Here is a 27350-nt window from a genome sequence, read left to right as displayed (position 1 = left end):
CCAGCTGTCCTGGAACTCACTATGTAGACCAGGCTGGCCTTGAACTCATAGAGATCCATCTGCCTCTGCCCCCCCCCCAGTGCTGGTATTAAAGGCATGCGCCACCATGCCCCCGGCTAGCTTCTACTTTTTGTTGTTTTGAGACATAGTCTTAGATGAACCCCAAATTAGCCTTGAACTTGCTAAGTAGCTGATACTGGATTTGAACTTCTGATCTTCTTGCCTCTACCTCCCCCCAAGCCCCACCAAGACAGTCTTACTACTTATGCCTCAAAACTGAACCCCTGCAGCTATCCAACTATTAGGTGATGATTTCAATGTGGGGCTGAGCAAATCAGTTTTATCAAAGGCGCACATTTAATTAAGCAGAGGAAACAAATCTTACAAAACAGTCTTCCTCTTCCTGGATCCTCAGGCTAGGGGTAATTGTTAAGTGGAGGAAGGAGTAGAGCTAAAGGCTCTGGGGAGCTCAGGGTAGACAATCAAGTCTGAAGACCTTCAATTTTGGTCTCTTGATCATGCCTTCAGGCACATACAACTTGAGCCTTTTGAGCAGCTGCTTCTGGGAATGTCCTTGGGGCTGACTCTTGTCTCCTGTACTGGCTATAAGCATCAAGCCACCTGGCCTGGAATGGTCTAGGCCTTCCTGCGGTACAAAGGCTGGGTCCCTGGTGACCTTATGCTGAGCTGGCTATGCAGTTCCCAAAGAGGAGAAAAGCTTTAATTCTCAGAACTAAGAAGAGTAACTAGGCTTTAACTTCTTAGTCCCCATCCAACCAAGAGGCTAATGAAAATAGCTGTTCATCTTTCTCTTTACTTTGGTATGGTCTCCAGTGATGACTGGAAAAAGCCCAAGAGGTTGGTTTTGGTTTTAGCTGGACAAGCTGCTTGTTTCCTAGGGCCTGAACAAATATGGGGGAGAAGGAAGAAACCCTAACTCCAAATAGAGATGAAGAAAGACAGTAATGATGCCCAGAATACAAGGCTGCTCTGCCCTGGGCAGAACATAAGTGGGACTCCGCTAAGCCTGGAAGGCTTAGGGAGAGGAAGGAGCAAAGTATAAGGGTTATCCTGGGACCCTAGCACTCAACTGAGTTCCAAACCCGCGGAGCTAGGAACTGGAAGAATTTGGGTTAAGGATTTTTGGGCAAACACTGGTCTTCCTTTCTGTTTCCAGGACTAGGAAGGGCTTACTTCATCCTTGGACACTGGCTAGTCAGGTAGAGCTCTTCCCTTGACCACAGCTCTAGGGAATGTTTGGGCATGGAATACTGTGACCCCAGAGGTAAGAACGAGGCTTAGTGTCTCATCCAGCAAGAGCAATGCCGAAAAAGAACGGGAGCTATTTGGAATCCATGGATGTTCTACAAGGTCTCAATATGTAGCTTGCTGCTTCATTTTTTAAAATTTTATTTATTTGTTTGTTTATTTATTTATTTATTTATTGGTCTCAAACCGGGTCTCCCTGTAGCCCCAGCTGACCTGGAACTCGCTATGTAGACCATGCTGGCCTCGAATTCAGAGGCTTGCCTCTGCCTCCCAAGTTCTGAGAATGGAGGCATGCGTTCTCTTTTAGCCAGTCCTCATGAGGTAGAGCGTCTGTGGCCAATTTTTCTTAATATGTAGACCAGGCTGGCCGTGAACTCACAGAGATCCGCCTGCCTCTGCCTCCAGAGTGCTGGGATTAAAGGTGTGTGCCACCATGCCTGGCCTATTTATTATTTTATTTTATGTGTATGAGTGTATTGCCTGCATATATGTAAGTGTACCCCTGTCATGCAATGCCCTCAGAGGTCAGAAGAAGGCATCAGATTCCCTGGAATTGGAGCTACAGATGGTTATTAACCACCATGTGGGTGCCGGGAATTGAACCCGGGTCTACTGTAAGAGCAGTCAGTGCTCTTAACCCGTGAGTTATCTCTCCAGCCCCCTGCTTCATTTGTTTTAGTTTTTTTTTGGTCTTTTTGAGACAGGGTCACCCTGTAGTGACCAGCTGTCCTGGAACTATGTAGACCAGGCTGGCCTTGAACTCACAGAGATCTGCCTGCCTCTGCCTCCCAAGTGCTGGGATCAAAGGCCTGCTCCACCACGCCCGGCTATTTTTATTTTATGAGTATGAGTGTATTGCCTGCATGTATGTGAGTGCACCTGTGTCATGCAATGCCTCCGAGGTCAGAAGAGGGCTTTGGATTTCCCTGGAACTGGAGTTAAGGACGGTTCATACCGCCATGTGGGTGCTGGGAATCGAACCTGGGTCCTCTGCAAGGGGAGTCAGTGCTCTTAACCCCTGAGCCATCTCTCCAGCCCCTTGTTTTAGTTTTTAACCTTTATTGCATTTTATTTATTTGTTATTCGTGTGTGTGTGCATGCGCGGGCAAGATGACATAAAGGTCAGATGACAATTTGGGGGAGTTGGTTCTCCTCTTCTACCAAGTGGGCCTTGGGAATTGAATTCAGATTATCAGGCTTATCAGAAAGTGCCTTTACCTACTAAGCTGTTTTGCTGGCCTCTTGTTTGTTTTTTGAGATAGGGTATCACTCTGGAGCCTATGTTGGCCTGGAACTCATTATGTAATCATGTAATCTAGAGTGGCCTTGAATTTACAGCAATCCTCATGCCTCAGCTTCCTGATGCTGGGATAACAGATGTGAGCCACCATTTCCAGTTCATCTTATCCTTTTTTTTTTGTCTTTTTGAAGCAGGTCTCCCTGTAGCCCCAGCGGTCCTGGAACTCACTATGTAGACCAGGCTGGCCTTGAACTCACAGAGATCCGCCTGCCTCTGCCTCCCAAGTGTTGGGACTACAGGCGTGTGCCACCGTGCCCGGCTCTTATCCTTTTTTAAATAGCAGAATTTTAGATCTGGAGTTTGAGATGCCATTAGCTATTTAGTTTTAATGTCTAATGGGTGATTTGAGGTTATTTTCCTGGATTTTAATTTCTTTCTTTTCTAGTTTCTGTGAATGACATTTGGAGCTATTCAGTAAGTAAAGAGAATTACAAACAGATATTTGGGGTGGGGCATTTCCTCCTCATCTTTCTGAAAGCTGTTTCTCCTAGACACTTCTGAGGAGAGGCACTGTCTGGGACTCAGGAAGGAATTCCAGGCAGAGTGGCCGCCAGTTCTGTATTCAGGGTGTGCTTGTTGATAACAGTGTGGGTCTAAAATTTCAGCCTGGCCATAGGCCAAGGAGGAATGGACTCGTTCTAGCAGTTTGTGGAGTTAGTTAGGAAGACAGTAGATCCCAACTACAGTTCCATTCCCAGACGCTTCATCCACTGTCAGGTTTAGCAACTAGTCAAGTCTCTGGCCTTTGGGGTTAGAGGCCCGATCGTAATGCCCCGGGAGGGCATTAACTACTTTAGGATGCTTTTTTTTTTTTCTAATATTTTATTTATTATTTTTATATTATGAGTCTATTGCCCGCATGTATGAGTGCACCCGTGTCGTGCAATGCCGCGGAGGTAGGACCCTTTTAAAGGTAGGGCAGATTCTAGCAGTTAACTACCCCGTTTACCTCCCACCCTTCTAAAGAATGTGGGTCACTGGGGGTGGGGTGAGTGACCTGTACTAGCGGGTCAGAGCTATTTAGGGCGCCAAAGGAGGCACTGAATTCTAGCTTTCCAGGCAGGGGGAGGGGAGGCCTGTTGTGCGCCAAGCACTAAAAGATGGGCTAGTTTCCAGCCCCTTCCGGATCTGGCCTTAGTTTCTCCATCCGTGTAAGGCAGGGCAACAAGGCCTTCTTCCTTTGCAATTCGGATGGTGCTTCCTGAGTGAATGGCTTGGAAATACCTCTTGATTTTCGTTGGAAGGAAACTAGGAGAGCAGTTGATGGGTGGCCAGTTGTTGGCGGGACCAGTTCGCGAGCCTGACCATCCCTTGGTTAGTCTTTAAGGCTCAAAGGCCGGCCTGAAGTTGAGCATGTACCCTTCCCCCAACATAGCTACTGAGGGTTCCGGGCCACCCGGACTGGCTAAGGCGTGTCCAGGGACAGACTTGGCAGGCTTCGGGGGCGCGGCTTCCACAATGGGGGCGGGGCTCCTGGGGCGGAGGCGTGATAGGCCAATGGGCAGAGAAGTGCGGGACGGGGCGGGACCTGCGCGCGGGTGCGGCGCGCTGCGGGGTGACCGACGCAGGCAGAAGCGGGCGGCGTGCTGAAGGCTAGTCGGCGCAGCTTGGAGCCGGCCGCCGGATTGGCTGCGGCACTCGCGTGTCAGGCGGTTGCTAGGTTCCGGCCGCGCGCCCCGCCCTCGCGCTCGGCGCCCTCTCACCGCTCGGTACGTGCTCGCGCGAAGGCTGCGGCGCTGCGCTCGCGCTCCTTGGGTTCGGGGGCGGCAGAGGCGGTAGCTTCGCGCGGAGTCCCGGGGGAGCGGCGGCGGCGGCGGCATCCTGGGGCCTGCAGGAGCGAACACCTGCCGCGGCCCGCCCGCTGTCGCTTGGTGAGTGCAAGTCCGCCCCCGCCGCCGTGCCTGGCTGCTGCGGCCGCGGTCTCCACTGCTGCGGCCGAGCCTTCCGCGGAACACCTGCTGCTGTTCCCTCTCGGCCCGGGGCGGGGATGCAGCCGCGGACGTCCTTGCGGCTGAGGAGGCAACGCCGCCCGGGCGGAGCCGCCCCACTGCTCGGGGTCCCGCGGGCGAAGGCTTGCTGCGTTGGGCGGCGAGGCCCGAGCGGCGCGCAGCGGCCAAGGGCCAGGCCTCAGCACCGGCCCGCGCTCCCGGGAACGCCGGGCCTGCGTGCCGGCGGCCTGCGGGTTGTCTCTGGGTTTCCGTCGGGGGTCGCGGCCCAGTTAGGCGGCATCTCGACTCTGGGGCGTTGAGCTCCTGCCAGAGAAGCTGGGAAGGGCGCCGCCCCCGCCTCTTGCTTTGAGCTGCTCGGAGTCTTGGGGTTCTAACCTCCTCAATTGAGCTTCTTTGGAAGCCTACTTACTACCTTTTCCCTAGGTATTTGGAAGACCAGGTTCAGTCGCGGGTATATATGGAAAATGTTCTCCGAGGAAATGCATAAATTCCAAGTTAATTTCATAACTGGCAATTTAAAATGCATCTTTTAATTTCCACAACTTGAGAAGCACTTTAGATTTGTTGAGTGACTTCAGAAATTCGTTTTAAAGGTAATGACGAAGTTTTGACTGGGGTGGCTAGTCTGGGACAGTACCTTTATAGCCTAGAGGTCTAACTTAAGAGTCCAGCCTGCTGCTTCTCTAAATAAGCGAGTAGAAGTAGTTGCTGGCATAGAAGCCAGACTCAAGTGAGGATGTTTATAGGTTGTAAGTCTAGAGTTGGATGGGCTTCCAGATGTTTTGCAAAGCCTAATGTAGATAAAGTATTACCATTTTTATCAGATTATGCGGTGCTTAATATTCAGAGACATAATTTTGGAAAGAATAAGACCGTACATTGTAGAGGCATACAAATTTGTAGTTTGTGTGTGGAGAACTGAAATTCTTTTTGCTTCGAAGTCAAGGAAGAACAACTAAATGGCCTGTTTTTAAAGGAGGTGCAGGTGCTGTTGAAGAAATCAGATTTTAGTAGATAGGTAAAGTTGCCAAGTATGAACCTACTCGAGGCCTGTGGGATACTGCAAGCAGCATTATGCAGACAACTAGCACCTGGTTGGAGTATGAAAGCTTTGTTGATATGTGCCTCGTTTGAAAGAGGCAAAGGACAAGTCCCCACTGTTCTAAAAAACTGATTTGGCAAAATGCAAATATTTGGCTTTACTGCTTGCCAATTTCCAGGTAGATCCTGGGGACCCATGGAAATGCATCATGGTCTGCACTTAAGGAACTGATAATTGGGCTGGCAATGAGTGAGAATCAGAGAGCCCATGATTAATAGCTGCTGCCTACAAAGTGTGCTTACATGATCCCCTGAAGAGAGAGAATTCCTGAGCTATGGCCTTCAGGGCCAGCAAGAATTAGCTGGGGGACATAAGGGCCTGAACACCGAGAACCACATGTTCACGAGTGCCTAAAATAGTGCCTGGGAGTCTTCCAGCTTGGCAGGTGGAAGCTCTGGGCCTTCCTTGTGCTCTGGAGCTCCAATTTAGGGTACTGGAGCTTGGGATTGCTTTTAATCATTTGAGTGATATAATCCAGACCTGTGTTTAGAAAGGTATGCTGGTGGTCACTTACAGAATGGCAGAGAAAGGAGGATGGTAGGACCTCTGTCAGTGAAATCAGTCAATGAAGGAGGGAGGAGGAGTCATTTGAGAGGGGAGACAGAAAAGGTAGTGTCCAGGGACTGTCTAGCTTGATGTGGGTGGGGAGCCTGAATTCAGCACTGTGTAGGTGGGAAGTCCAAGCATGACCAAGGATTTAAAGCCCTGTCTTCTGGGGGTTGGGGGTACAGCTCGGTGCTAGAGCTTTTGCCTATGGTGTGAAGCCCTAAGTTCAAGTCCCAGAATAAACAAAACAAAACCCAGACTTTCTTTTTTCTTTGTTGAGATGGTCTACTGAAGCCCTTGCTAGTCTTGAACTCAATGTAGTTGAGACAACTAACAATGAATTTCTAGTCCTGCCTCCACCTTCCAAGTTAAGGGATTATAAACTGGAGCCACCATACCTACCTCCAAAACTTGACTGCTGAATGTGGTGATGGACAGTCTTGCTAGCCTGTTAGGTATTAAGAATGGTAGAGTTTGGAGGGATTCTGGGGGGCTTCTTTGATAGGAGTTGATGTTTAAGAAAGGAGAAGACTGGCATTTGATTGTTCAAACATCTTTCTAGCTTGGTGAGGCACAGTGGCTTTAAATCCCAGCATTCAGAGAGACTGAGATAAGAGGAGACCTGAAGATGATTGGGAGTTGAAGGGCAGGTGGCCTGGGCTACATTGTAAGGCATTGTCTTCAACCATCCTACCTACCTATTCAGCCTCTCCTACTTGAACATGAGGCATTGTATTTCATACACTCTTGAGCACAGTAGGTATATTTTTTAAGAAAATTAGGTGGGGTGTAGTGGCACATGCCTTTGAATCCCCTAGAATCCCAGCACTTGGAAGGCAGAGACAGGTGGATCCCTGTGAGTTCAAAGCCAGCGTGGTCTACAAAGGCAGTTCCAGGCCAGCTGGGGCTACATGGTGACCCTGTCTCAAAAGACTAAAAAAAAAAACAAGAACAAAATTGTGTATGCGCATGTGTTTGTTGTGTGCACATGAGGAGGCCGAAGGAGGATGTCTTCCTCCTTTGCTCTCCATCTTACTATTTTTCTTCTTTTTTTTTTTTGGTGGGGCAGGGGGATGGAGTCTCACTAGCCCTGGCTGGCCCCTCCTGCCTCAGTGACTCACATACTGGGGTTGTAGGTATGCACTGTCATACTTGGCTAGAGTCAGGATATGAAGCCAGGCTATCTCTGTTTATCTGCATTTGTTTCAAATCAGACCCAGTGGGGCCTCAATTGAGTCTGGTGAAGACCAAGCCCAGGTGTCTAGTGGTGGGTGTAAGACAGATGATAAGGGAGAGATGATAGGGATACCATTTGGAATTTGAGAGACCATATGAGGGACCATTCTCAGAAGCCAGGTCTTTGTTGAGATATCTCTCAGATGCTGGGATTGTAGGCATGTGCAGGAGATTATTATTTTTTTTTGGAGACTGGGACTCCCTGTAGCCCCAGCTGACCCTGAACTTGAACTCACTATGTAGACCAGGCTGGCCTTGAACTCACAGGGATCCACCTGCCTATGCCTCCAATAAAAGCCCTGTACCACCATGCCTGGCTCAATTCCTGATTTTTTAAAAAAATATTTATTTATTATTTTTATGTGTATGTGTGTATTGCCTGCATGTGGGTAAGTGTGCCTGTGTCGTGCAGTGCCTGAAGAGGACAGACAGAAGAGGCTGTCAGAGTCCCTGGAACTGGAGTTATGGGCAGTTGTTAGCTGCCATGTGGGTGCTGGGTTAAGTGTGCCTGTGTCGTGCAGTGCCTGAAGAGGACAGAAGAGGCTGTCAGAGTCCCTGGAACTGGAGTTATGGGCAGTTGTTAGCTGCCATATGGGTGCTGGGATTCGAACCTGGGTCTTCTGCAAGAACAGCCAGTGTTCTTAACTGCTGAGCCATCTCTCCAGCCGCTCAATTCCAGATTTTTAAGAAGTGAGTCTCCAATGTGGAGGCTAATTATTCATTTCTGCAGTCCAGTGAGGAGATAGTGAACTTGAACCAAGTCAGTGGTAAGCAGTGAGATGGAGAGAAAGAAGGTTCAAGACAAGACTTTTGTAGGTATGAGGGACCTGTTGAGTGGAGAGGTCAGGAAGTGACAGGAGTATGTGAGACACCATGAAGCCAAGTGCTAGTGTGAACTTGAGATACTTGGGGAATATGAGAGACATTGTTTTTGCTCTAAGAACGTCTGAGTCTTTGTGACTGGCAGGATTGATGAGGAGCAGCTTGTGTATACTAGGGAAGTACTTTTCCACTGAGCTATACCCACAACTCCATAGTCGCCTTCCCCCCTTCTTTGTTTTTAATATTTGTTATTTTTAAAATTTTACATGTATGAGTGTATTGCCAGCATGTATGTAAGTGCACCCATGTCCTGCAATGCCCTGGGAAGTCAGAAGAGGTCATCAGATTCCGCTGGAACTGGAGTTAAGGATAATTGTGGCTGGGGATTGAACTGGGTTCCTCTGCAAGAGCAACTAGTGGGCTGAGCCATCTCTCCAGCCCCCTTTACCAGTGTTTTTGAACCATTGCTTGTTAGGTCCTCTTCCTGTTTGCTGGTGTTGACAGTACAGACTGAGAGTAAGGTGATCATCATTTTGAATAAGTTGGTGGTTATTTCATACTAGGTCTTCGTGTGTCCATGTGTAAAGGTATTCAAACAGTCTAAGTCGGATTGTGGTGATACACGCTTGTAATTCTAGCTCGCAGGAGGATTCCCCACAAGTTAGAGGCCAGCCTGCCTGTGCTATGTAGTGAGATAGTGTCTTTTTTTGTGTGTGTGTCTTTTTGAGACAGGGTTTCCCTGTAGCCCCAACTGCCTGGAACTCAAGACAGGTTCCTCTGCCTCCCGAGTGCTGGGACTAAAGGCATATGCCATCATGCCCAGCTGAGACAGTGTCTTAAAAGAAACAAGGTTGGAGAGATGGCTCAGTGGTTCAGAGCACAGACTGCTCTTCCAGAGGACCTGAGTTCAATTCCCAACAACACATCAGGCAGCTTACAACCACCTATCACTAGCTCCTGGGGGATCCAACACTGTTGGTTCTTGCAGGCATTTGCACTCATGTTATACACACACACACGCACACACATAAAAATTTTTTAAAAAATAGAGAAAAGAAAGAAATAACTTCCCACCCCAAAATCAAAAGCAAAAAGCAAAAAACAGACCGCAGCCATTCAACCAAATAACAAGTGGCATTCTGTAGAGTCCCATACGTGCCCTGCCTCTTGACCATCTTGCTCTTCACTCTGATCATTAATAATGCTGCTCAGATAGCAATTTCTGTAAATAGAGATTTAGAGTAGTTTACAAAATTATACTATCACCGGGTGTGGTGGCGCACGCCTTTAATCCCAGCACTCGGGAGGCAAAGGCAGGTGGATCTCTGTGAGCTCAAGGCCAGCCTGGTCTACATAGTGAGTTCCAGGACAGCTGGGGCTACAGGCGAGACACTGTCTCAAAAAGACCAAAAAAAAAAAAAAACAAAAAAACAAAACCAAGAAAACAAAATTATACTAGCTAAAGGGCTTAATTTAGCTTTAATGAATTGGGTTTCCTATTTTTCTATTTCTTGGGTTTGATAACTAAGTGTTTTTTTTTTTTTTGTCTTTAGATTCAGAGTGGAAAGATAGGCTGCAGCAGTAGCAATTATAGATAGCAAAGTTGATAGTCTTTCTATCTTGAAGTGAAGTAAATTTGAATGAAGTTTTAGCAACATGTTGACTTTATTTGATTTATATTCTCTTTTTGTTTGCTTATTGTTTGTTTGAGACAGTTTCTCATTCTAGCTGGCATGGAGCTCACTATATAGACCTGGCTGGTGTTGAACTCAAAGTGATGCTCTTGTCTTTGCCTCCCCAGTGCTGGGATTACAGACAGTTGCTGACTTTTTTATTTATATTCTTTTTTTTTTTTTAATTATTTTATTTTATGTGTATGAGTATATTGCCTGCATGTATGTAAGTGCACCGTGTTTTGCAGTGCCCACAGAGGTCAGAAGATGGCTTCAAATTCCCCTGGAACTGGAGCTACAGTCAGCAGGTAGCTGCCATGGGATCGAACTCGGGTCCTCAGCAAGAGCTGCCAGTGTTCTTAACTGCTGAGCCATCTTTCAAGCCTGTTTTTTTGGTGTGTGTGAGTGTGAGAGAGAGACAGTGACAGACAGACAGAGTCTCCCTGTATCCCCAGCTGGCCTGGAACTCACTATGCAGACCAGGCTGGTCTTGAACTCACAAAGATCTGCCTGCCTCTGCTTCCAAAGTGCTGGGATTAAAGGCATGCGCTACCACGCCCGGCAATAATGATTTAAAAAAAAACACTGGCAAAAGCACACAAATTTTCTTTAAACAGAAAGAGTTGAGAAGGGGGCTGGAGAGATAGCTCAGTGGTTAAGAACACTGGTTGTTCTTGCAGAGGACCCGGGTTCGAATCCCAGCACCCACATGGCAGCAGACAGCTGTCCGTAACTCCAGTTCCAGGGGGATCCGACCGCCTCTTCTGACCTCCTCGGGCATTGCACGACACAGGTGCACTTACCTACATGCAGGCAATACACGCATACACATAAAATAAAAATAAATAAAATATAAAAAAAGAGTTGAGAAGAGGAGGAGAAAACGTTGACTAACATACATCACACATGGAAGAACACTCTACTTGCGAGATTCAATACTCTTAAGAAACCAATCTGTGTGTTCTTATCCTTTGTTTCTTATTTTCTCTGATAACTCTGGAGGCTTCTAACCCCCAAGCAGTCACAGTCTGCAACTATTAAATCTAAATAGCAGATAAGGAAACAAACTTCTCATCACAAACTTCTTATCTGTGCAAGACCTCACTTTTTTTTTTTTTTTGGTCTTTTTGGGACAGGGTCTCCCTGTAGCCCCACCTGGGCCTAGAACTCACTATTGAGACCAGGCTGGCCTCAAACTCAAAGAGATCCACCTGCCTCTGCCTCCTGAGTGCTGGGATCAAAGGCATGTGCCACCACCTGGGGCTGTACTCTTACTTTCAAACCTTTTTGTTTTTCCTGAGGCAGGATCTCACTCACCAAGTGTGTAGCCTTATCCTCCCAACATAGGGTAATGCTGGGGTTATAGGCATGCAGTAATATGTCCAACTAAGGGTTCTTTTTTTTTTTTTTGGTGTTTTTTGAGACAGGGTCTCCCAGTAGCCCCAGCTGGTCTGGAACTCACTATGTAGACCATGGTGGCCTTGAACTCACAGAGATCCTTCTGCCTGCCTCTGCCTCCTGAGTGCTGGGATTAAAGGCATGCGCCACCACGCCTGGCTTTTTTTTTTTTTTAATTTATTATTTTTATTTTATGAGTGTATTGCCTGCATGTATGTGAGTGCACCCATGTGCATTGCTGCAGAGGTCAGAAGAGGGCTTCGGATTCCCACGGAACCTGCAGTTAAGGACAGTTTGTAGTCACTATGTGGGTGCTGGGAATCGAACCTGGGTCCTCTGCAAGAGCAGTCAGTGCTCTTAACCACTGAGCCATCTCGCCAGCCCTGGCTTCATTTTTTTTTTTTAAACCATCCATAAAATGGGTCTATCACCTGTCATTCCCCATTCTGTGTACCTTCATCAAGAAGGCTATAGGCTTATTGGTATGTGCCTAAATCCTAGCATTTGAGAGGCAGAGGAAGGACAATCAAGAGTTCCAGGTATACCTCTATACAGTCATTGCTAGGCTAGTCTGAGCTACACAGTGAGATCCTCTCCAGAAGCGGGGAGGGAAGGTCTCAAAAAGACCAAATAGGTAAATAAATAAATGAACAGACAAAAACTGGGAATGATGGCCCATGCCTATAATCTCAGCACTAGAGAGGTGGAGGCAGGAGGATCATGAGTTCAAGGCCAGCCTGTGCTACATGAGACCCAAAAATCAAAACAAGTAAAAGAATAACAAGGGCTGGAGAGGTAGTTTGGTTGGTAAAGAACTTGCTATGTAAACATGAAGACTTGAGTTTGAACTCTAGCACCCACTAAAAGCTGGGTGTTTATAATCCTGTTACTAGGGAGGGAGAGGTAGGCAGATCCCTGGAGCTCACTTGCCAGTAAGCCCCAAATTCAAGTGAGAGACCCTATCTAATAAAACTAGGGGAACATCTCCTTGAGGAACAATACCCAAGATTGGCCTCTGACCACCACATGAACTACCACTTCATCCTTTTCCCTATATGCATGCTCCCAACATGTGCATTCACATACATACCTATGAACATAAACAAATATGAATGTTAAAATTAATTTTATGTCTCTAATTTATGAAGCTTGATATTTTTTTGTCTTGACTGTACATAAAACATTTCATTTCCTTACAAAGATCTTTGACAAGAAGGCTGACTAATGGGTGACGTGGGCAGGATACTGAAGTGACATTGCCCACTTCCTTTGGTGTTGGTTGGTGTGGTGTAATTCTGTTTCAGTTGTGGGAACTCACCAATATTCTTTCTTTTCCTGCAGGGCCTCTGCTCTCCAGGAGGATAAAGCTTTTAAAGCTGCCTAGTACTGGAAGCTGAGGTAAGGCACCTGAAAAGAAAAATTTCTGCAAAAGAGAGGGGAGGGCTGGTCAGCTACTTGGCAACGTGATTAACCTTGAATTTCAAAATAGTAATAGTGGGGAGAAAGCTCTATCAAATAATATATTTATGTATTTACTGGTTCTGGGGATGGAATCCAGTGTCTTATGCATTCTAGGCAAGCACTCTGACCATTGAGGTACATTCTCCTTCCAACATGTGAATCCTAGGGATCCAACTCAGGTCCTCAGGCTGCCTGGTAAGCACCTTTACCCTGGGCAGGCCCAAGGGCCCAAGAATTTAATTTTTGTAGCCACATAGAGACTTAGTCTCAATGTTCCCTTTCCTCAGGGGTATGTGTGCCTGCAGATCCATTCTTTCTGAGGCAGTCAACAGCCCTTAGGGGAGTGTGCCAGTTGGAGGGCAGCTCAAGGGCAAGTGAAACACTTGGAAAGGGTGTGTCATATTCAGGCAAACAGTGGCTAGTGCCCAGTCTGGTTGCCTTCTTCAGCATTTGCCCTTTATGTTTATGTCATGTTGCTTTTGTATATAAGTGTGAGTATCTACAAACAACAAACTCCTTACAGAATTGTCTTTACTAATTGCTATATGTTTTGGAACAAAATAATGAATTTTTTTTTTTTTTTTTTTGGCCTTTTTTGAGACAGGGTCTCCCTGTAGCCCCAACTGTCCTGGAACTCACTGTGTAGACCAGGCTGGCCTTGAACTCACAGAAATCCACCTGCCTCGAGAGTGTTGGGATTAAAGGTGTGCGCCATCACGCACGGCAAAATAATGAATTTTTTAAAAATTAATTTTTTGGGTTAGATATATAGTAATGGGTTTCAAAATAATGAAATTTGAAGACTTTACTCCTTTGATTTTGCAGGTGTTCTAGTTATCTTGTTTTTTATCCTGGGAGCTATACTGGGGAACATTGTCCCTTCTGGCATCCCAAGGGTTGATGATAAGGGATTTCTTAAGAAGATTCCATGGTTCTCTGTGGAGGAAATGAACCAGCTTTGCATTGGTTATCATAAATACCTTTCTTAATGAGCTCAATTCTCCAAGGCTACATTGCTTCTCTAGTTTGTATGTGTATTATTGAGGATTGAACTCAGGCAGGGCTTGTGCACGCTGAGTAAGCATTTCACTGCTGGACTACATTCCCAATCCCATTTAATTTTATTTTGAGACAGGATCTTGCTCAATTGCCCAGACTGGAACCAAATTCCTCTGTAGCCCAGACTGGCTTAGAATTTACCCAGCCTCCTAAATTCTGGGATTATAGGCATACCCTCCATCTCTGGCCTCCAGCAAATTTTTGCCATGAAAAATGCTGTAGGGCTTTAGAGGTGGCTCAGTGGTTAAGAACACTGACTGTTCTTCTAGAAGACCCGAGTTCGAACCTCAGCACCCACATGGCAGCCAACAACTGTCCGTAACTCCAGTTCCAGGGGATCTGACAGCCTCTTCTGTCCTCTGCAGACATTGCCCCAGAATTTACTTTCTATTTTGGATATTAACTAGAACCTAGGATATCATTCATTTTTTTGAACCCTAATTTGCTATGACTGTTTTCCGTAAAACGTACTTCTCATCACTGTAAATGTCCTGTGTATACCCTCTTACTGGACCTGGGAGATTGTCTTTGCATCAAATCTGCCCTGACCTCAGGGAGCCTTGCTAAATACAGTGTTGTTTTTTTTTTTCGTTTGAGACAGGGTCTCCCTGTGGCCCTAGCTGTCCTGGAACTCACTATGTAGACCAGGCTTGCCTTGAACTCACAGAGATCCACCTGCCTCTGCCTCCCAAGTGCTGGGATTAAAGGCGTGCGCCACCATGCCCAGCTTAAATAAATACAGTGTTTTATAGTTGAGTCTAGCCTGAGCACTTCTTGCACAGGGCTAGGTTCTGGGTCTAGGGAAAAATAAAGTGAATGAAAAAGTGCCTGTCTTATATTTTTAGAATTTTGAATAGTGTTGGAAAGATTGAATTGCTGAATGGGAAAATTTGGTAGGAGACTAGAAGAGAGACTCTTTATTAAATACCTAAAAATAGAATTCATTAAAGACACAAATAGTTAACAGTAGGATTCCTGTCTCACTCTTCCTTTTGGCTTCGTGCTATCAGCTGTTGCTTCTGCTTACCTGGAGAAGATCACAATATTTTGTCAGTATGGTCAACAGTATAGACTGTACCACTGAAGATAAGGTAGACCAGATTAGCTTTGAACTCACAGAGATCCACCTGCCTCTGCCTCTGGAGTGCTGGGACTAAAGGCGTGCGCCACCATGCCTGGTGAAGATAGGTTTTTTGACAGGGTCTCCCTAGTCACAGCATACCTGGAAGTCACAATGTGCCTCCCAAGGACTGGGATTAAAGGCGCACACCACCACACTCTGCAAAGATACGTGTTTTTACAGCTTTAGAAGTAGGGATCTGATAGCCTCTTCTGTCCTCTACAGGCATTGCACGACACAGGTGCACTTACCTATGTGCAGGCAGGCAGTGCACACATACACATAAAAAAGTTTTAAAAAAAGGAATTTAGAAAGTGAAGGGGCTGGAGAGATGACTTAGTTAAGAGCACTGGCTGCTCTTGCAGAGGACCTGGATTTGATTCCCAGCACCTGCGTGATAGCAACTGTCTACAGCTCCAGTTCCAGGGAATCGTCTCCCTCTTCTCACCTCTGAGGGCATTGCACGATAGGTTGTACCTACCTACATACAGGCAATACACTCAAGCACACACAGAAAAGAAAATGACTAGATTCCTTTGCACAGAAAGAAATCCTTAGTAGAAGTTGGTCTGTTCTCACTGTCAGCCTTGAGCTGACAGGGTCTGTGGGGTTCCCCTTGTCCTCAAAGTCTTGAGCATTCCCTTCTAGTTGGGCCATTACTGACTGGAGAGGGGTCTCCTGTGTAGGTCATCTACTTCACCTGATTTAATGAGATTGCACCTAAGGTCACCTTTCTGTTGGAGGACAGGATAGGTCCCTTTGGATTCTAACAGCTGAAGAGGAAAATGGCTTTTTTCCTGTGTAGGCTTCTGGTGCCCCAGGCTGCCTGTGACCTTTCCCTCTGTGTGAGAGGGTGGAAGAATGTCCTGGCCTCTCCTTCCATCCTGTCATGGGCTTCCAGGGATAATAGGGCCTATTGTGGGCTTTGCCCAAGGCATAGCAGTCCTCTTCAGTGTCAAGTCTGTTGTGGCCTGTGTCCTGTCTGCTGTAGTAGCTGGGTGTTGAAGGGCTTGGAGCCCAGCAAGCTGTTGCTTCACCATGCTGCCCTGCTGTTTAGTAGGTTTCTGGAGAATGATGCTCGTATTTTGCCCCTTTGTCAAGTTTTGTTTTCACTTTTTTTGAGCTGGCCTGGAACTTGCTATGCAGACTAGGCTGGCCTTGATCTCACAGATACATCTGCCTCTGCCTCCCAGGTGCTGGAATTAAAGGTGTGTGTCACCACGCCCAGGTAGTTGTTTGTATTTTGAGACAGGGTCTCACTTTGTAATTCTTACTAACTTGGAACTCACTCTGTAGCCTAAATTGTCCCTGAACTCAAAATCCTCCTCCTACTTTCTGAGTGCTGGGGATTATGCCATCACATCCAGTGTATTCCTTATTTTCTGTTTTTAGGTGCTGCAGGTTCAAATCCAGGACCTTGCCTTTGCTAGGCAAGCCCCTCATATCTTGATAAACATTTTTGTTGACCCCTTGTGGACCTGAGCTCATACTTGAAGCAGATCTGAGGCCATATTTGGAGAAGCAAGCCCGCTGCTCCCAAGGGTGGCTGAGTGCCTAATCATAGGAGGCTGGGCCCTCCCTCTGGGCTTTCACATGTTCTGAATCTTCTGTGAAGCATAGGTTTAATTTGTTTGTGATGAAATTGGACATCAAAATCTTATTTCCTTTCTTTTGGTCTTAATTGATGTTAAAATTCTTTGAAGATGTAAAATGTTAGATTATTGTTCTCTGGGTAGGGAGGTAGGCAAGAGGCCTTTAACAAAAAAAAATTTTGTGTGGTTTGGTGCTATGGATTGAACCCAGGACCCCATGCATGCTACTTAAGCATGTACTCTTACCATTGAGTTACACCCCAGCCCTAGGCTTCTTTGAAAAAAAAAAACAGATTTTAGCTGGGCGTTGTGGCCCACCACACCTGTAGTCCCAACACTTGGGAGGCAGAGGCAGGCGGATATTTGTAAGTTCAAGGCCAGCCTGGTCTACATAGTGAGTTCTAGGACAGCTGGGGCTACAAGGAGACCCTGCTTCAAAAAGACAAAAAAAAAAACAACCCAGATTTTCTGCATGTGGATACTTTTTCCTGATATCAAGCTGCCTTGTTCATTAGTCAGTTCTGTTCCTGACTCTAGGCCACTGTGTCCTTAGGGGGAAAAAAAAATGGATAAGATATACTGTGATTTCTGTGACTGGACAGAGGCCATCAGCTCTTCTCTTCAGGAGGATTGGCTTCATACAGAGAGCCAGATATGGGACCTGGTGGTGTGCTTTATCAGGTTCTATGAGGAATAGATGAATGTGCTGTCTATGGAGGATGAAGGGGGGGAACAGTGGAAGAAGTAAAAGGTTTTTTATGCGATTGCAGGGATATTTGCTGAGGGATTTGTAGGCTTTTAGAATGAAATTGTTCTTCATTTTCTCAGTGAAAAATTCCATTTTTTTCCCCTTTCTCATCTTTCCTCCGCTCCTGTCATCTATTTGTTGTCTCCCTTCCCCTAACCTTTCCCTTTTCCCTTTTCTTTCCTTCCGTTTGTAGAGCTCCAACCCAGGCAAGTGTTCAAACTACTCATCTATAATCTCAGGCTATTTTACGCCAACCTGACCTGTTTCATCCTCTGCCTGAGCACAGTGATTACATTTCTTCCTCTGTCTTAGGATTCAGATTGCCATAACGTTTTTTTTTTTGTTGTTGTTGTTGTTCAATGAAGGAATAAAAAACATATGTACCATACTGAGCTTAGTTTGCAAATGCCAGCACTTGTTATAAGAAGGTATAGAGTTTCTGAAGGAGAGCTCTTCTTTCATGTAGGACTTGGTAAAACTGTAGTGTTGAGTCATGACTTCTCAGAGTAGGTCCATCTACCCACTGGGGACTGTTGCTGTTTGCAAGACAGGCATGATTTTTGGCCTGAGTGTGATGATGTCTGACAGTGATAAATAATAGTGATGAGGATAGTTGAGTGTCCTTAACAGTAGAAACCTGGGAGGAATCTTCCAAAGTAGACCCTTTCACCCTCCATCCTAGTGTGACTCTAAGTGAGGCCCTTGACTTCTTTGCCTTAGTAAAACTGGGACAGTCAAATCCTCTCCGTAGTCTGTAGAAGAAACAAATGCCTTGTTAGTAATGTGCCCTGGGTGGTGCCGGGCAGCTGTCCATATGCTACTTATTATCTGTCCCTTTTCTTTAGGAATATGCTGAGTTTGATATCTAATAAAAGGTGAACATATTTCCTAGGTTGAGTTCATCAATGTTTTAATTTTTCTAATGTTGCACAATTAAAGATTTTTTTTTGTTCTTATTTTAATTTTTTTGGCACCAAGCTTACTATATAGCCCTGGCTGGAGCTTGCTGTACTCCTACTGCCTCTGCTTTATATTATATATAAATATAAATATATACACACACACATACAATGTGTGTTTAAATTTACTTCTTTATATATTTCAAGCTGGCCTCAAACTCACAGATTCTCCCGCCTCAGCCTCCTGAGTCCTGGGATTACAGGTGTGTGCCACCATGCCCAGTTAATTTTTTTTTTAAGAATAGATATTTATTATTATTATTGTATATGTATGTTTATGATGTGTGTCAGTGGACCATGCAGTACCACTGTGGCACATGTGTCCACTGACACCCATCAAGGGATAACTTTATGGAGTTGGTGCTCTCCTTCCTTTTTTTGGGGGGTGGGAATCTTTCTGAGATAGGATCTCCCTGTAGCCCCAGCTGGTCTGGAACTCCCTGTGTAGACGAGGCTGGCCTTGGAACTCACAGAGACCCACCTACTTCTGCCTCCCAAGTGCTGGGATTAAAGACCGCTATACCCAGCTAGAGATAAGATTTGAACCATACAAGGAAGCGCACATCTGAAATACTAGCACTGAAGAAATTGGAGCAGGAGGATTATGAATTCAGGGTTACATACTATATAGTATTTTTGTTTGTTTTGTTTTGTTTTTTTTAGACAGGTCTCTTGTATCTTAGGCTGATCTGGATCTTGATATATGGCTGAGTGTGACCGTGAACTACTGATCCTTCTGCTTCCATCTCTTAGTGTTGGGTTAACAGGTATGTGCCACTACATCTAATTTGAGGTTACATAGGTTAACATAATGAGTTGTAGACCAGTCAGGGCTATGGAGTGAGACCAAGTCTTTGATTTTTTTTTTCTTTTTAATTTTTTTTTTTTTTTAATTTTATGTGTGTGTATTGTAGGTAAGTGCACCCGAGTCGTGCAATGCCCTCCAAGGTCAGAAGAGGCTGTCAGATCCCCTGGGACTGGAGTTACGGTTATCTGCCATGTGGGTGCTGGGATATGAACCCAGGTCTTCTGCAAGAACAACCAGTGTTCTTAACTGCTGAGCCATCTCTCCAGCTCCCCCCCCCCCCCCCTTTCTTTTTTTGAGATACTTATTCATTTTGTAGCTCAGATTGGCCTGGAACTTGAGCTCCCCTGGCTAAGCCTCTTCATTGCTTGGTTTATACCTGGCTACAAGACTGTCTTAAAAAGCAAAACCAGCATGTGGGAGGCAGAGGCAGGTGGAGCGCTGTTAGTTTGAGGCTAGCCTGGTCTACACAGTGAGTTCCAGGCCAGCTGGGCTACAGGGAGACCTTGTCTAAAAAAAAAAAAAAAAAAAAAAAAAAAAAAAAAAGAAGCAAAACCAAACAGCAAGCTTTGGTGGCTTATGCTTGTCATCCTAGCACTTGGGAGGCAAAGGTGTAGAAGGTTTGCTTGAGTTTGGAATACAGAGTGACATTGTATTAATGAACTTTTCATTCAGTTCAAGTGATCGTCCTTCTCAGCCTTGGGATAGCTGGGACAACAGTCCTGTGTTAATGCACCTAGTTATACCTGGTTATGTTGTACATGCCAAATATCTCATTTAAGAAAACAAACAGGGCCAGGTGTGGTGGTGCAAGCCTGTAGTCCCAGCACTTGGGAGGCAGAGGCAGGCAGATCTCTGAGTTCGAGGCCAGTCTGGTTTACATAATGAGTTCCAGGCCAGCTGGGCTACAGGGAGACCCTGTCTCAAAAACCCCAAAAAAAAAAAAAAAAAAAGAGAAAACAAACAGACTGGGCATGGTGATGCATGCCTTTAATCCCAGCACTCTGCTGGTGAACCTGTGTGAGTTCCAGACTTGGGAGGCCATGGTGGCTTCCAGGGAGGATTGGAGGATTTGGCTGTGGGCCCCCTATCTCCTGGTAGAGGCCTCAGGGCTCATGGAGCCAAAGTGGAAGACAAGGTGTTGATCCCTATCACCAAGTTGGGCTGCGTGGTAGAGGATATGATCAAGTCCCCTGGAGATCTACCTGTTCTCTCTGCCCATCAAAGAGTTTGAGATTATTGACTTTTCCTGGGAGTATCCCCTTAAGGGTGAGGTTTTTTTTTTGGTCTTTTTGAGACAGGGTCTCCCTGTAGCCCCAGCTGTCCTGGAACTCACTATGTAGACCAGGCTGGCCCTGAACTCACATAGATCTGCCTGCCTCTGCCTCCTGAGTGTTAGGATTAAAGCATGTGCCACCAATCCTGGCCCATGATCTCTCTTAACTAGACAGCATTCAGCACTGCTTAGATTTTTAGTTTCTTTGGAGATACTCTGAAGTGCTCAGGTATCCCATCCCCTCTTTGTGAGGTACCCCTCTTTGCATGCGTGCGTGCATGTGTGCTGGGAGTCATACCTAGGGCTTTGTGCATGCTTGGGAAACAATTACTGGACTATTAGCTCCAGCCCTTGATTTTCAAAGTGCTATCCATGTACTTATTTCTTCTCCATGTGACTTCCTGGTTGGGTGACTTATTATAACATAAATCTTTTTGACCTATATACTTACTTACTTTATTTATTTTTTAATTTTATTTATTTTTTGGTCTTTTTAAGATAGGGTCTCCCTGTAGCTCCAGCTGTCCTGGAACTCACTATGTAGACCAGGCTGGCCTTGAACTCACAGAGATCCACCTGCCTCTGCCTCCCGAGTGCTGGGATTAAAGGCATGTGCCACCACGCCCGGCTATTTATTATTTTTATTTTATGTGTATGAGTGTATTGCCTGCATGTATGTAAATGCACTCATGCAGTGCCCAAGGAGGACAGAAGAGGCTGGCAGATCCCTGGGAACTGGAGTTATGGACAGTTGTTAGCTGCCATGTGGGTGCTGGGATTCGAACTTGGGTCTTCTGTGTTCGAGCCAATGTTTTTAACTGCTGAGCCATCTCTCCAGCCTGTACTTATTTTTTAAATATTTTATTTTTTTTTAAGTGTATGAGTGTATTTTCTGCATGTATGTGAGTGCACCTGTGTCGTGTAATGCTGCGGAGGTCAGAAGAGGGCTTTGGATTCCCCTGGAACTAGAGTTAAGGACGGTTCATAGCTGCCATGTGGGTGCTTGGACTCAAACCCAGGTCCTCTGCAAGAGCAGTCAGTGCTCTTAACCACTGAGCCATCTCTCCAGCCCTTTATTTATTTATTTATTTTTAACATTGATTTGGATTGTGTGTGTGTGTTTGTGTGTGTGTGTGTGTGTTTGTTTGTGTGTATATGCATGTGTGCCATGGTACATGTGTGGAGGTCAGAGGACAAATTGTGGGAGTTGGTACTCTCCTTCTACCATATAGGTTCTGGGAATTGAACTCAGATAATCACCATCAGGTTTGGTGGCAAGCCCCCTTACCTGTGGAACCATCAAATCATTGGCCCCAATGGATGTATTTTAAGAGACCTAGTGTGAAAGGCTCTTCCAGTTTGAATGTTGGGTAATGGTAGATTCTGTACCTGAACACATAATTCAGCTGAGTTGTGTTGGAAGTCTTTATCTATTTACTTATTTATTTTTCTTATACTTTTATTTGAAAGAAACAGGTAAACAGATGTGTAGAAGAGGTACACAGAGCAAGGCCTGGTAAAGAAGTACCCTGGTAGGAGTGCAGAGGGAAAGAGGAGGGGACATGGAACCTTCACAATGCTGACCTTGGTGAATTTAGATGCATCATCTGTAATTAGAAGTCTTTAAATCATTAATTTTGAGTTTTAGTTTTTGTTAATAGGTTAAATTAAGTATGGAATGTCTGAGCTTACTCTGTGAAGTCCACTCTGTAAATGTAAAGTTGTCTTGAAACCTGAACTCTTGAACTGTTTTGGTCTCCCTGACTCCTTTAGGGACAAATTGAGTAATAGAGCTTGTTGATGCGCCTCAGGATGTGAGGACAAGGGTACAGGCACCAGTGCCTAAGTTCTAAGCTGAACATGAGTATTCTCAGGACAGAAATTGGGTTTCAGACTCCAAATGAAAGCATCATATTTTCTGATTTTGTATTTTGGGAGATTTGGGCTCTGGTTTCCTGGTAGAGAAGTTTTCAGATGGTGGAGGCATTTAATCTCTGACCTTTATGTATAGACCAGTGAGGGTGCTATTGGCTGTTACCAGATAACAGAATCAAGTATAGCACCAGAGTGGGCTGAAAATTATGTTCCAAGGGCTTACTTTAACTCTTCTAATAGATGGGGGGAAATAGCCCTGAAGGTTGCTTCCAGATCTGAGATATCTCTGGGGCAATGTAGGTAGAGGAGACAGGGTAGGCCCTTCTCCCTGTACAGGAACTGAATAGGATCTGATGGCAATAAAAAACTCTTGAGTAGAAGGAGGGAAGTCCATTTCTATTATGGGCACTGCAAGACAGACTCCTTGTTTTTTTGTGGGGATGATAATTGACCTTGGCAATTTTATTTCAGATTTGGATCTGGATCTATAGAGAAAGCAGAGACCCAATGGCGTACATAGAGATGTCCATGTTCTTTAGCTAGTCTGCAGGTATATATATATGTTGTGTCCTGATGTGTTCAGGTTTTAAGGATAAAGATGTTAAACCACTGGGTGATTGGATTGAGAATTATATTTTGTGCATATTTTTCTATTGTTTAGAGACAATCTTATTAATAGCCCAGGCTGGCCTTGAACCCACAATCCTCCTGCTTCAGCCTATTGAGTGCTGTGAGTTTTTTTTGGAGACTGTTTCTATTGTAGCCTAAATTGGGCTCAAACCCACAATCTCTCTGCTTCATTCTCCCATGTGTTGGGATTATTGGTGTGAGCCACCATGTCTAGCTGCAAGTAGTTTATAAAGATGTTCTTACATTATTATTTATTTTCTGTTTTTTGTTTGTGTGTGTATATATGTGTGTGCATGCATTCGTGTGTGTGTGTGTGTGTGTGTGTGTGTAGTTGTATGTGTGTGTGCGTACACATCTGAAGGTCAGAGGATAACTTGTGGCAGTTAGTTCTTTTCTCCTACCATATGGGCCCTGGGGACCAAACTCAGACTAAGTGCCCTTTACCTCCTGAAAATAGTTTTTTTTGTTGTTTTGTTAGTGTGTTTGTTTGAGACAGTGTCTTATTACTATGTGGTCCTGGCTGGTCTGGAACTTTCTGTGTATACCAGGCTGGCCTGCCTCTGCCTCCCAAGTGCTGGGATTAAAGGCATATGCCACTATGCCCAGCTGTGTGTGTGTGTGTGTGTGTGTGTGTGTGTGTGTGTGTGTGTGTGTAAAGAGCTATTTGTTTATGGGACTGGAGAGATGGTTTAAGAGCATTGGATGTTCTTATAGAGGACCCATGTTCAGTTAGTGGCTAACAGCTATCTGTAACTTCAGTTCTAGGGGATCTGATGCCCTTTTTTGGCTTACACAGGCACTGCACGATATGGCTGCACTTACATACATGCAGGCAAAACATTCATACACATAAAATAAAAAAAATAAAAACATTTGAAAAAAATCTGAGTCAGGCACGGTGGTGCATGCCTTTAATCCCAGCACTCAGGAGGCAGAGGCAGGCAGATCTCTGTGGGTTCAAGCCCAGCCTGCTCTACATAGTGAATTCTGGGTCCCCTGGGGCTACAGATATATATATATATATATATATATATATATTTCTGTCTGTGTGTGTGTGTGTGTGTGTGCGCGCGCGCGCGCGTGTGCATATCAAGTAGGATGTGCAGTTGTCTTCAGAGACCAGGAGAAGGAGTCATCCTCTGGAACTAGAGTTACAGGAAGTTGTGGACTGCCTGATGTGGGTGCTGGGAACTGAACCTGGGTTCTGGAAGAGTAGCAAGTGCTCTTAACCTCTGAGCCATCTCTCCAGCCCCCCTGAAAATGTTTTTGATTCACTCTTTTCCTCTCTTAAGCTTAGGCTTAGTCTATTAGGATGGATCTGATGATGAGTGAGACAGGTATGGGTTCTGTTCTTGTCATTATTAGGCAGAAGAGGGAGAAGTAAAGATAATTTTCCTTTGATAATTTTCAGAAGACTAGATTGGTGATGTTGTATGCCCTGTCTTTGACAAGTGACTTCCGGCAGTCTGTATACGTCTGATTTTCAGAAGGTTCTATGCAAGTTTAGGGAGATGGTCTTGGAGAACTGACAGGCACTAGTTTAGATTATTTTCAAAGCCAAGTCCATACTTTGGGACTGTGTCTGTGACCTGTTGAGTCATTCTTTGTCTCTTATGTGGAATCTCAGGCAGTTGTGGTGGTATTTGAAGGACTGGACAGAATGGATTGTAGTAGCCCTGGTTTGGTCATGATTTGGATAAGGGCAGGCAGGGGTATGAGAAATAATTCGAGAATCTGTGGAAAGAGATGGGAGCCAGATTAGAAAAGGTAAACACTGGAACTAGGAATGAGGACGATAACTTACTGTGCGTGGAGAAACTTTGCTTAAGTTTGCTCTGTTGTTCTCTAGACACTTGGAGGAAGTAGAATGCTAGTAGTTCCTGTTTAGAGACAGTAAGGTATGGTGACTGGAGAACATTGTGGGGCTAGGTGGGATAACAATGGAACTCAGATGGGTACAGAGACGTCGGCTACCCTGGAGATAGATATGACAATGTAGATAGAGCCAGCTTCTGAATGGAAAATGAGGAAGTAAAGTTAGACTAGTCCAGAGTTGAGAAATGGTGGTATCTAATAGACAGTGCTGCTGTGGTTTTCCAAGGAAACAAGTTAAAATGTTTTGTGCTGCTGGAATTGGGAATTTTTTTTTTTTTTGGTCTTTTTGAGACAGGATTTCCCTGTGGCCCCAGATGACCTGAAACTGAATCTGTAGACCAGGCTGGCCTCGAACTCACAGAGATCCACCTGCCTCTGCCTCCAAAGGGCTGGGATTAAAGGCATGCACCACTACACCTGGCCTGGAATTGGGAAAATTTGGAGTGAAAGAGAGACATGAGAGTTTTTAAAATTACACTTACTTGCTTATGTATGTGCCATGGCTTATGTGTGGAGGTTAGACGACAATTTGTGGGAAGGGATTTTCTCTACCAGGTAGATCCTGAGGATTGAACTCAGGTTGTCACACTTGGCAGCAAACACCTTTACCCACTGAGCCATCTCTCTGGCCTGATACAGGAATTTTGGAGCATCCAGTTAATGAAACTAAAAACCTTTACTTTTATCCTTGGAAGCCAATTTAGATGTAGATAAAGGACAGGCAGTAGATGGTAGGAAGTTGTAATATCAATTTGATAGCTAATAGAACTGTTGGAGAGTGGGACCTGGGCAAGTGACCACTGGAATTTCCTTGACAGTGAACATGGCTGCTTACAAGTTTTTATCTTTTAAAAGTATACATTGCTGGGGACTATAGTTTAATTATTGATGAATTTTAATCTATAGTTTTCTACTCCAGTCTTTTCTTCTTTTCTTTCGTCATCGTCGTCTTTTTTTTTGAGACAGGGTCTCCTTGTAGCCCCAGTTGACCTGGAACTCACTATGTAGACCATACTGGCCTGGAATGCACAGAGCTCTGCTTGCCTTTGCCTCCCAAGTGCTGAGATTAAAAGTGTATGTCACTAGGCCGGGCATGGTGGCACACACTTTTAATCCCAGCACTCGGGAGGCAGAGGGAGGTGGCTCTCTGTGAGTTCAAGGCTAGTCTGGTCTAAATAGTGTGTTCCAGGACAGCTGGGGCTACAGGGAGACCCTGTCTCAAAAAGACCAACCCTCCCCGCCAAAATAAAAGTACATCACCATACTTGTTCTCTCATCTATTCTTTTATTATTTTTATTTTATGTGTATGATTGTATTGCCTGCATGTATGTGAGTACACCTGTGTCATGCAATGTCACAGAGATCAGAAGGGGGCTTCAGATTTCCCTGGAACTGGAATTAGGGACGGTTAGTAGCAGCCATGTGGGTGCCGGCAGTGGAACCCAAGTCCTCTGCAAGAGCAGTCAGTGCTCTTAACTGCTGAGCATTCTCTCCAGCCCTTATTTTTTATTTATATTTTCAGTATATGAGTGTTATGCCTACATGTATGTAAGTGCATTCATGTCATACACTGCCCCCAGGGAACAGAAGGCATCGGATCCCCTGGACATTTGTTAGCTGCCATGTGGGTGCTGGGATTTGAACCCTGGTCCTCTGCAAGAGCAGCCACTGCTTTTTAACCACGGAGACATCTCTCTAGCCCCTTTGTACTCTTAAAAAATATTTATTGGGGCTGGAGAGATGCCTCAGCGGTTAAGAACACTGGTTGTTCTTGAAGAAGACCCGGGTTTGAATCCCAGCCCCCACATGGCAGCTAACAACTGTCTGTAACTCCAGTTCCAGGGGATCCAACAGCCTCTTCTGTCCTCCACAGTCATTGCACAACACGGGTGCACTTACCTATATTACATGCAGACAATACACTCATTCACATAAAATATAGTAAATAAAATATTAGAAAAATATTTATTTATTTATTTTTTTCGTCTTTTTGAGACAGGATCTCCCTGTAGCCCCAGCTATCCTGGAACTCACTATGTAGACCAGGCTGGCCTTGAACTCACAGAGATCTGCCTGCCTCTGACTCCCGAGTGCTGGGATTAAAGGGGTGCGCCACCACGCCCACAGTTATTTTTATTTTTATGTGTGTGAGTGAATTTGCCTGCATATGTATAAGTAAACTCATGTCATGGAATGCCAGTGGAGGTCAGAAGAAGGTGTTGGATTCCCCTGGAACTGGAGTTATAAATGGTTGTTAGCTGCCATGTGGGTGCTGGGAACCAAACCTGGGTCCTCTGCAAGAGCAGCGAGTGCTCTTAACCACCGAGCCATCTCTCCAGCCCCTTCCCTCTGTTCTTTAATCTGCTAAAGAATCTGAGTCTAAAGGGTTACAACCCACTGTTAACAGATTGCACCTCAGAATTCCTCTTTATTACTTCAGTGAATTGACAGATGGATCCAAAGCTTTGACCAGTTTGGGGTTTGATATCTTTGGCAAGGCTGTGGGTAGTTATCTCTTGTGGACAGGCTTTCTTGCTGTCCTATATACTTTGCTGCTTGACAGGTAGGTACTCGGCACACTACTTCTGTGGAAGGATATGGGCCCTGAGCAGAGACTGGCCCAGTAGTCCTTGTCAAACCAATCTATCTAGCAT

The 27350-nt window shown here is 45.3% G+C and overlaps 1 protein-coding gene across 9 annotated transcripts in view; it reads left to right on the top strand.

The window, feature by feature from the left end:
* The first annotated feature begins 4095 nt into the window (after positions 1-4095).
* Positions 4096-27350, top strand: part of Dag1 (dystroglycan 1) — a 64480-nt gene continuing 41225 nt past the window's right edge. For 3 of the 9 annotated variants that reach the window (XM_029556144.1, XM_017803211.2, XM_029556141.1), the window contains exons 1-2: positions 4096-4278; positions 12637-12693. The gene's annotated coding sequence lies outside the window, so the exon portion shown is untranslated. The other 6 variants (XM_029556143.1, XM_008853178.3, XM_017803213.2 and 3 more) reach the window with 3 other exon arrangements.

This window comes from Nannospalax galili, unplaced genomic scaffold (genome assembly GCF_000622305.1).
Source record: "Nannospalax galili isolate Female #2095 unplaced genomic scaffold, S.galili_v1.0 scaffold786, whole genome shotgun sequence".
In the NCBI taxonomy this organism is placed as follows: Eukaryota; Metazoa; Chordata; class Mammalia; order Rodentia; family Spalacidae; genus Nannospalax; species Nannospalax galili.
This window is presented reverse-complemented; position numbering and strand designations above follow the sequence as displayed.